Raw genomic sequence first — 10,856 nt, forward strand, 5'->3', positions numbered from 1 at the left:
CAAACCCTTGAGGATATGCTACGTGCTTGTGTTTCAGACTTTGGTGGAAGTTGGGATGACCATCTGCATCTGGCAGAGTTCTCCTATAACAACAGCTACCATTCAAGTAATGGTATGCCACCGTTTGAGATGCTTTACGGTAGACGATGTAGAACTCCGGTATGTTGGGGAGATATTGGTCAGAAAGAGATGGGAAGCCTAGAATATGTGCAAGAAACCTCTTCGAAGTTCGATCGGATCAAGGCAAGAATGAAAGCTGCTCAAGAAAGACAAAAGTCTTATGCAGATAAGCGACGACGACCGATTGAGTTTAACATTGGTGACAATGTGATGCTCAAGGTTTCGCCTTGGAAAGGAATCATTCGTTTCAGGAAGAGGGGAAATTTGAGTCCAAGGTACATTGGACCGTTTAAGATTATAGATCGTGTAGGTGAAGTGGCTTATAAACTGGATTTGCCAGATGAGTTAGAAGGAATTCATTCAACCTTCCATGTTTCTCACATAAGGAAATGCCTAGCTGATGACACGTCTCATGTGCCATTAATGGACATTGAGGTTGATGAACAGTTGAACTACATTGAGCAACCGATCGAGATAGTTGACCGCAAGGAGAAACAACTTCGTCACAAGGTTATACCTTTAGTGAAAGTGATGTGGAAGCATCACAAAGGTTCAGATGCTACCTGGGAAGCTGAGGATGAGATGCGCAAGTTTTACCCGAATTTGTTTATGTAATAGTTAGGTTTCGGGGACGAAACCTCTTTAAGGAGGGAAGACTTGTAACATCCTACTTTTGGTTATTATAATAAAATAAATTTCGTTATTTTATAGTGGGTCGTTATCGGTTTAGATAAATAGAATACGAGTTGGGCTAGTGTTGGTAAATGAATATGGGTTATGGACTTGGGTTAGGAAAGAAAGAAGGAAAGACCATGGGCTTAAGCCCATGATCCATAAATATATAAACCCTTAATCTCCATTTAATCCTCATTCACACATATTCCATACACCACCCAAAACACACACTTAAGCTTTCTCTCTAGTTCTATCCTTCTCTAGCCGAAACCAAGAAAGAATCCGAGCACCGACCCGAGGTAATGATAGTTTAATATTGTATGAGCTTAACCCGTTAGATATAGTGACGAAACGACGAGCCGACACCGTTAAACCGTTCAAGTCACGAGATCCGGGTGGAATCGGGTATAAACCGAACCTAAGATGAGCTTAGGGATCGCCCTAGCTCAGATCTAGATCGAACGGGACGAAAAACGATGAAAACGGTGGGAAAACGAGTGAGATCTCGTTTTTTCCGGTGAAAACGCGGTTTCCAGCGATGCGGCGCCTGAAAGGCGGCGCCGGAAAGGTTTGGTACGAGGTTAGGCATCAGAGAATGTTTCTGACATTCTCTGACCTAACCCTAATTCGTTAACGGGGAGTTAACGAATTATAGGTAATTCGTTATAACGATTCGCTAAGGAAAGGATAACGAACTAGACTTAGTTCGTGTTAAAATTCGTTAAGGGTAATATAACGAACTAACTTCCACTTCGCTAAGACCATTTGTTAACTGAGATAACGAATTAGAAAGTCCAATTCGTTACATGGACTGATTCGCTACATGGACTTATTCGTTATAAGGTCCAGTTCGTTTAATAACCAGTTCGTTAAAGGGTTCAATTCGCTACTTGGACCAGTTCGCCAAGATAACCCAAATTCATTAAAGACAGAATAACGAACTAAAAAGTTTAATAAAATGACAGAACAGTCCCTGGACTTAGAAAAGAATGAATTAATTACAATTAGGCCCTTGAACTTTTGAGCTAGCGAATTAAATAATGATTCAAAATTGTAATGGAAAATGTGTTAGGCCCTTGAACTTTTTCCAAGCTGACCTGGCAGCTCGACCCCAGCCAGCGGCTCTGCCCCTTGGACCCTGCTAGGGGCTGCCGCCCCTAGACCCCGCTGCCAGGGGCGTTGCCCCCGGACCCCCGTTCGTTGAGGGTAATAATTAAAGATAGAAATGCGATATGGATAGTAATAGTTAATTGATACATGTAATTATTATACAGTTAGCCGTGCCCAACTAAAGAAAGGAATAACTATTAACGGTGAACGTAACCGACTTCAGGTGAGTGTCTAGCCCATTCCTTGTTACGTTTTCGGGGCTGTGTGCATACTCGATGTGATTAGTTAATACACTTATCCTAAGTGATAAGTGTATGCCATATATGTATTATGTGAAATGTATGAATGGTTTCTTGCCGGTACATGAATGATCTTTGGAATTGCATGTACTGCCAGGAAATGGTTGATGTTATATGTATGTTGTAATATGAAGAATGAATGATGTATGTATGTGCCAAACTTACGATTATGTATATAGAAAATATGTTAAGGAGGTATGGAAGAAAGGGTACCGGACCCTAGTAATATCCGAGGATGGAGGGTACCGGACCCTAATAATATCCGAGGATGAAGGGTACCGGACCCTAATAATATCCGAGGATGAAGGGTACCAGACCCTAATAATATCCGAGGATTGAGGGTACCGGACCCTAATAATATCCGAGGTATGTAGGGCGAATGCTCTTTATAACGTAAGGTTAGTTATGATTGCGTATGATGATTTATGGACAGGTTAAGTATGTAATGCGTACCCTCGGGCATGTATATGTGTATGTAAAGTAAGTGATGTGATTAACTAGAACTCACTCAGCGTAGCTGACTTTTAGTATGCACGCATGCAAGTAGGTTGAGGCAGCTCGCGTGATTGAAGACACATGGCATGGAATCGAAGATACTGGCATCTCGAAGAAATGTTATGATGTTTTTAAAGACTATGTTCTATGTTTAAATAACTATGAATGTTCGTTAAGATAAGATTTGACAGCTATGTAATATATTATGGTTGAAGTTTCTATTCCGCGTAAAGTTTTAATTAACTCTGATATTTAGAACTGCGTTTATGAGTAAATCCAACACCAAAGTAGGGCTACTGGTAACTGGGCCTTACAGGTGATGAATGGTATTTGGATAACGACGCGAGTAAACACATGACGGGTAACAAACCTTCTAGTCTGAACCTAACAATCGTGTCATGGAAAGGTTAAGTTTGGGGATGAGTCCTACGTTGATATAAGCGGTAAAGGTTCAATTTTATTTGAGGCTAAAAGTGGTGAACATCGCTTACCTGCGAATGCTTATTTCATACCGAGTCTTAAAAGTTATATTATTAGTCCCGGTGAAGCCTCGGAACACGGGTGTCATATTCATATAAAAAGATAACTACCTTATGATGCATGATGGACAAGGTAGGTTATTGATGAAGGTGACTCGTTCCCCTAATTCTTTATACCGGATACACTTGAAGATCAGTAAAGCGGTTAGTTTACTTAGTCGAATTGAAGAACCAAGTTGATTGTGGCATGCTAGGCTTGGCTGCTTAAACTTTGAATCTATTGAGTTAATGGCTAGGAGGGAGATGGTTGAAGGGATGCATGGCGTTACCCATGAAAATAAGTTATGTGAATCTGGTTTGGTCAGGAAGCAAACAAGGCAATCGGTTCCTAATTCGGGGGCATTTAGGGAAACCCGGGCTCTAGAACTTGTGCACGATGATCTGTATGGATCGATTACCCCTCCAACTATAGCAGGTAATAGGTGCTTGTTTTTATTGATAATTACTCACGATTTGTTTGGACGTATTTGTTGAAGGATAAAGTTGAGGCATTTAAAGCTTTCAAGAAGTTTAAATAATTGGTTGAAAGTGGCGTTGGAAGAAAGATCAAGACATTATCTATTATAAGTACAATACAATTAGGAAACATATGTAATTAGGAAATATAGCCAATGATGATCGGCTTGTCATTATTGGTCCCTCAAGTTCACCGACATGTGACTTGGAGGCCGAAATTATGTCTAACGGTTGTCTCTTACTCGTCTACGATCTCTATTTTCCGATCATCACAAGATTCCAAGATCTTGCAAAATCAAAATTGTGTCCGTACGCATGTACCAAAAATCATAACCATCTCCTTTGACAAGGGTATCATACCCGAGGAACTTGATAAATAACCCACATCTTTGTTACTTGAAGAAGGAATTGAAAAAAAACATGGATGCTCAGATACCACGATGTTGGATCTCAAGTCCCGATCGATAAACAAATACAAACTAATCGACTAAATCAGAAAATATAACTCAAAAACTGATTACAATATCTCAAACCCTAACTCGGGTTGACTCTTGTTGAACCCTATCTTGGTTGAATCCGGATGAACTCTAACTCGGTTATATCTCACACTTTCTCTATAATGTCTAGCAATAACTCGGCTTATATAGACTAATCTAACTTGTTAACCAAGACATTACCTATTTTAATTACAATACAATTAGAAAACATGTTGTAATTAGGAAACATAATTAACTATGACCGACTATCAATATTATTGGTCACTCAAGTTCACTGACTTGTGACTTGGAGTCCGAAATTACGTTTAACATGATCAAGATGTTACGAGCACACCAAGTTTAAACAAAAACATAAGATTTAATTTATAAATATTTGACCTAAACAATAATAGGAATTAAAAATAAAAAACTAACTGTCCACATATAAATAGCCTTATTAATAATCACAAAGAAGAACCTAAAAGTTAAACTTTAAATATGCAATAATGATAAAAGGTTATTGTCAGAAACTTTTAATTATACTTCAACAATAAATAGTAAAAGTAATATTTTCATGGCTCAGTGTTTAACTACTTCTTTGTATATCAGGGGACATACCTTACATTATCAGGAAAGAGCCAAGCAAATGATCACATGCTACATGAAGGAACTGTAATTGGCCACTTCAATGGAGAGTTTTGGGGAATTTTTGCCAGTAACCAGGTGATGTTTTAACTTTCTTTAAACTAATGTTTTAGTTCAAAATTTGAACAATTATACAGTTAATGATTTCAGTAGATGAACTAAGCTTATGTCGAATTGCTAGATTGTTGGAAACCTTTTGACTCTAGCTCTGTTGAAGGATGAAGGGGTAAGCATCTGTTATGAACAAATTACTTCTACAAGAATATGATGCGCGATGAAATAGCTCAAATTATGCGGCGCATTTTTCGATTTTGTCATTTTATGATACAAATTCTTTAATTCTTGGCAGGAGGGAACTACAAGTGGCAGAACTTTACTATTCACCGTCTTTCTTGGTAGCATGACCGTGGGAACGATTCTTATTTAAAGAAAAGGGACTGTGAAGAAGATGAGGGAGAAATAGATTCTTCTCTCGATTCCTATACATTTTTAGAATCTTTGGGGAAGCAAGTAATAACCCCATTGTGTGACATAAGGCTCTTATTGATCATCCCACTTATTGTGTTTTCTGGTCTACGACAAGCATTTGTCTGGTATATATACATACACTGATACACAATTCTAAGTACTCAGTTTATTCTTTAAAGGAGCTGCCATTTTTTTCAATCAATGCAGGGCAGAATTTACAAAGTTTTATGTTAAGCCGTCTCTTGGGGAGTCTGGTGTTGGTGGTGCTATGGCTGTGTATGGACTTTTTGATGCAATTGTGAGTGATGTATAAGATGTCTTTTTATTTCAAAAGTAAAACTAAAACTGATAGGGGGTGAAAATGCGGTTTTTGGAGATTTTGAATTTATTTACGCAATCTCATAATCACTTTCAAATGGAACATCCAAACGCATCCTGATTGCATGGTTTTGGAAGTAAAAAAACACAATTTGCCATTTTTAGCTATTTTAAAATTTCAAGCTTTATGTTTAGTTTATTGACACTGTGCAAATGAAATATCTCTCAGTGTTCTGTAGCTGTTGGTCGGCTTACATCCGGTCTCTCAACTATCACTTTGATTGTTTCTGGTGGCGCCTTTCTTCAGGTTGGATTATTAATCTGGCTGCTAAATTACAGGTTAATATACCACTTTTGCGTGGAAGTTAAGTTTAGATCTCTAAATCTCTTCTCTTTCTCCAATATTCTGATTTATTCATTTTTTAAATATTCTCAGAGAACCCACTGGTGTTCTACGCATAGTATACCCGCTTCTCATTGCAGCGATATGGGGAGTTGGTAATGGAGTGCTCATGACACAGCTCAATGCTTTACTCGCAATGCTCTTTGAGCACACCATGGTATAAAAACCATTTATTCATTTAGCTATTTTATATTGCCTAAACACGGTGAACGAGGACTGGTTAATTAATGACGAAATAAAATACCGTTGTTTAGGTCTATATATATGAATTTGAACGAATCACACTTAAACTTTATGCACTTAAAGGACTATAACTGTACATTTTACTTTAAGCATCCAGATGTAAAATGATAAAAGGAACACACATAATTTATCTAACACCATTTTCAATGTCAACATGATCAGGTAGAAATGTTTGCTCAATTAAAGCTTTGGCAGAGTGCTGCAATTGCGGTTTTATTCTTTTTGAGCTTATACATTACGCTGCAAACCATGCTATTTTTTATGCTTGCCGCACTCGTTATTTCTTTAGCTGGATTTCTATTTCTCATGCTTAAAGTGGAGAAGGTTTTTTTTAATCGTGCTTCATAAGTTTCGACCGATCAACGACTGGGTGCTCATTCTTCCGTTTTCATCAGTTGTTTATTGATTTTTATGTTTACCCGTAGCAACTGTTTATTCCCATAATAACAACTATATGTCATATTATTCATGTGACATTAAAGGGTTTACTTGTAAAAAGGATAAAAGAATATAAATTAACCTACATTTATTTCAGGTAAAACACAAACAACACTGCATTGCAAGAAAAATAATGTATAATATATTCATAGTGCTTAATACAATTGTCCAGTTATGACTCTAGTTCCAGAGCTTCTCAGCCCATTCAGGATATTGCAAAGTTATAACTAAATTATATAATAAACATATATGGAGTGGTCTAACGACCCCGTATAAATATAAGGTGTCACTACATAGTTGTCTGAAATCCGTCTTCAAGAAGCTAAGGTAATGATCTTCATTTGACACCAATTAAGCACAACGACTTTGCCCATCTCTAAGGAAGATCTCTTTAAATCTTCCTGGTTTCCTTTAACTTGAAATGTGCTCAAAAGAAGGTAATGTGTGACAGTGTTAAACCGCTAGTCCATAAGGTAAAGTATACAAAACTAAAGTAAACTTGTTAAGAAGATAAATCACATCGGTATGGGTCATGGATCATAGGTTGTCTTCTTATTTCCTTTTTATTTTCAAATTTTTAAGGGTAAGTTTGTCCTTCTACATGGACTTAATGAAATTTTCAATGTTACTTGGTAAAGTGTGCCACAATTGTTACCCACTTCAAAGTATTAGGGAGCATACAAGTAATATCCCAAAATAGGGATCGTACGTTAATTTTGAACAAACGATCCTAGACACATGAACTTGGTCGACAACGTAACTATTTGACCCAAGAGCTCGATGTGTGCATCCTTACCGTCGTGTGGCCCACTGAAATCACAGTAGAGGTGCCCATTCTTGAAGCACCAAACCCTAAAACCCTTGCTCTATAGAGTTGTTCGTCATTCCTTTAACTTAAGATTCAAGCCATCTTTGCTCTCATCTACAATCACAACATCATCGGCGAAAAACACGCGCCATTGTACTGACTCCTGAATTTCTACCATGACAACTCGTCTCAAGAACAACTTCGAAAAGAAATGAGAACAACAAGGACCCTTAGTAGAGGTATTTGACATAAATTTATTCTCATTATACTTATTTTGTTTTCTTTTACTTTAATCAACTCACTAAATCACTATAATCCTTTTCTATTTATTTATTTATTTTTCAATTAATTCATGTCACATACGAACTATAACAATCATCCTAAATCAATTCCAACAACAAAATAAAACTTCCTTTATTTATTACTTTTATTTTTTCAATCGTCGCCTCCCCTTCTTTGTCAGATATCTTCTGAATCGTCGAATGAACACCGGTTAATCTACCACCGGTTTATATCTGATCACCCCTTACCTCTTCTTTTATTTATGAAACCTTATCTAATTCAACCGGTTTCATGGGCGAAGCTTGGACTAAGACATCGGGGGCCTGGCCCAAAATGTATACAAAAATTCACAAACAAAGTGGGCCGGACTCAAATTTTCGGCCAAAAACGGCTAAATTTACACTACGTATAAAAATATTTCAGCCGAAAAGGGCTAAATTTTACACTACGTATAAAAATCTTCGGCCAAAAACGGCTAAATTTTACACTATGTATAAAAGATTTTGGCCGAAAACGGCTAAATATGCACTACGTATAAAAATTTTGGACGAAAACGGGTAAATTTACACTACCGCGTAAAAAAGCAGGGGGGCGGGGCCACCCCGGGCCCTAAGTAACCTTCGCCAGAGACCCATTTTTATCTTCATCACTCATACCACCACCACGCCAACCTTTATTCCAGACCTAAAACGGTTGTTACTGGTGCCAAATTACTAACATGTTATAAGGGGTGATCAGATGAGACTTAGATAGTGGTGAAAGTGACGGGGTGGTTTTAAACCTGATCATCACTGAAACCACCCCGCCACTTTCGCCACTACCCAAATCTCATCTCACCCCATGCAAACCCGATCTCGCTCGGGTATCATCAAACCTTGCAAACCAATGATACCAAGCCCTTGGAGCTTGTTTTAAACCATAGAGGGAGCAATTAAGCTTGCAAACATGTTTAGGTTGTGCCGTAGAGACGAACCCTAGTGGTTGAAAGATATAAACGTTTTCTTGCAAATGGCCATGAAGGAAGGCATTTTTAACGTCCATTTGATGAATTGGCCAAGATGTTGATACAACTAGACTATCGTCCGAATCGTGGTGGGTTTGACCACTTGGCTAAACATGTCATCGCAATCGACACCTAATGTTTGACTTTTACCGTTAACAACGAATCTAGCCTTGTATCGTTCTATGAACCATCGGCTTTGAATTTATGCTTATATAACCACATGCAATGAATAACAGGCGCATTTGTAGGTCTCGGTACTAGTTCCCATGTATTATTTTCCAATAGAGCTTTATTCGTTAGGCATGTGGATCGCGAGAGCGGTGAGATGAGACTTGGGTAGTGGAGAAAGTGGGGGGGTGGTTTCAGTGTTCAAGGATAGACGGATGCAAGGTTTGATGATACCCGAGCGAGATCAGGTTTGCATGGGGTGAGAGGAAATAGAGTTGGGACTGGAAATTGAGGGTGTTGGGTTAGTGGTTGACGGTAGTGGATTAATATTAGGGGGTGGTAGATTGTGTGGGGGTGGTGGGCTAGGCATGGGAAGTTGGGCTGACTTGTGATTGAGGGTTGGGTAGTGGGCTGGCAGAAGGTGTTTGAGTGTTTTTGCATGTTTGAAGAAGGTGATGTGGGTACGGGCTGATAAGGAGAAGGGGTTTGGGTGATTGGTTGGGTGAATATTAAGGGTGAGGGGTCCAAAACGATGTGTGTTGGAGCTGGATGGTGGGGCTGTTGTAGGGTAATTGAGACTCATCGAACATGACATGTGACACCCGGTAAATTCCCAATCCCTTAAACTAAGTAATCAACCTAATAATTAGGTGATTGTAAATATTATGCGCGCCATGTTAGTCAGCGCGTGCATCTGTTATGTGCGCCCTGCGCGAGCGCGCCATGTTAGGCAGCGCGTGCATTTGTTATGTGCGCCCTGCGCGAGCGCGCCATGTTAGTCAGCGCGTGCATTTGTTATGTGCAACCTGCGCGAGCGCACCATGTTAAGAACCAGCGTGAGCATATGTTATATGCGCCATGCGCGAATGTTGTGGCTTTATGTTTTCATGTAACTTAAACGTTATGTTGTCTATGGGTTGACCATCCCGCATGATGCTAAGGCGGGTGCATCCTAAATCGTTTATGCGCATGCGGAAGGGAACTAACCTCCCCGCATGGCGGGAACATTGAGAGCTAGTTTGTCTGAAGCTCCAAGATGGAATTGACTTCAACATGACTGATCACTATGTTGAAATACCAAGACCACCTGGAGAATCTACAAATGAAACTCAATATCCCCAACTGCGAGAAGGTTACGCACCTACCCGCAGCAAAGAAATGTCCTTCACGCAGAAAGCTATGCGCACAAAGTGATGCGCACAGAACACTTAGTCTATTCTCCAGACATAAGGAGATTACTCCCGCCCAAAAGGAAACAGTAGCGTGTTTCAGAGATTTTCCACTTTTTACTGTACACTGACAAAAGTACCTGAAAAAGCACACTGTAACATGAAAAGTCAACTGTCAGCCACCCTATTCTCACCAACCCCAGACCTGCATGTCCTGTCCAAATCAAATCAAGATCTTTTGTCCACTCCTCCACTTTTAAATAAACAATAAACAATAATAATTTCCATACTTTATCATCATTACACCTAGATATGAAAAGATTTCAATCCCCTAAAGCAAGGGATTGTGTTCCCTTGAGTTTGCCTATAAATATGTAACCTAAATTATCACTCAAAACACACTCCAAAGAACTGCAAACTTGCACTAATCATCTCCCGAGCATCCGTTATTTTCGATTCCGTTCCAGTTACTAGGTAAGCCGAGGTTATAAACTTGAGATCTACTTTCCAAACCTTATATTCTCCTATTTCTTGATCTTAATATATATACTTCTTGTTATTTAATCGTATTCTAGACCTTCGATTCCGGGGCCAACACCAAGAAAACCCGAATCTCGATTAATCCCTTAACAAGAACCACAGGTGAGTCTCACAGCCCCTATTTTCACTGTTTTCACTATTTTTAAACTGTTTTCGGGGCGAGGGACACGTACTTAAATAATGTTTTATCATGGTATACTT

At 39.0% G+C, this 10,856-nt stretch overlaps 1 pseudogene; it reads left to right on the forward strand.

The window, feature by feature from the left end:
* The first annotated feature begins 3,466 nt into the window (after positions 1 to 3,466).
* Positions 3,467 to 6,612, forward strand: LOC143618242 (UNC93-like protein 3; annotated as a pseudogene).
* Positions 6,613 to 10,856: the final 4,244 nt, after the last annotated feature.

The sequence above is a fragment of the Bidens hawaiensis genome, unplaced genomic scaffold, assembly GCF_021521415.1.
Source record: "Bidens hawaiensis isolate Kalapana, Puna unplaced genomic scaffold, B.hawaiensis_p1.1 tig00066386_1, whole genome shotgun sequence".
Lineage (NCBI taxonomy): Eukaryota > Viridiplantae > Streptophyta > Magnoliopsida > Asterales > Asteraceae > Bidens > Bidens hawaiensis.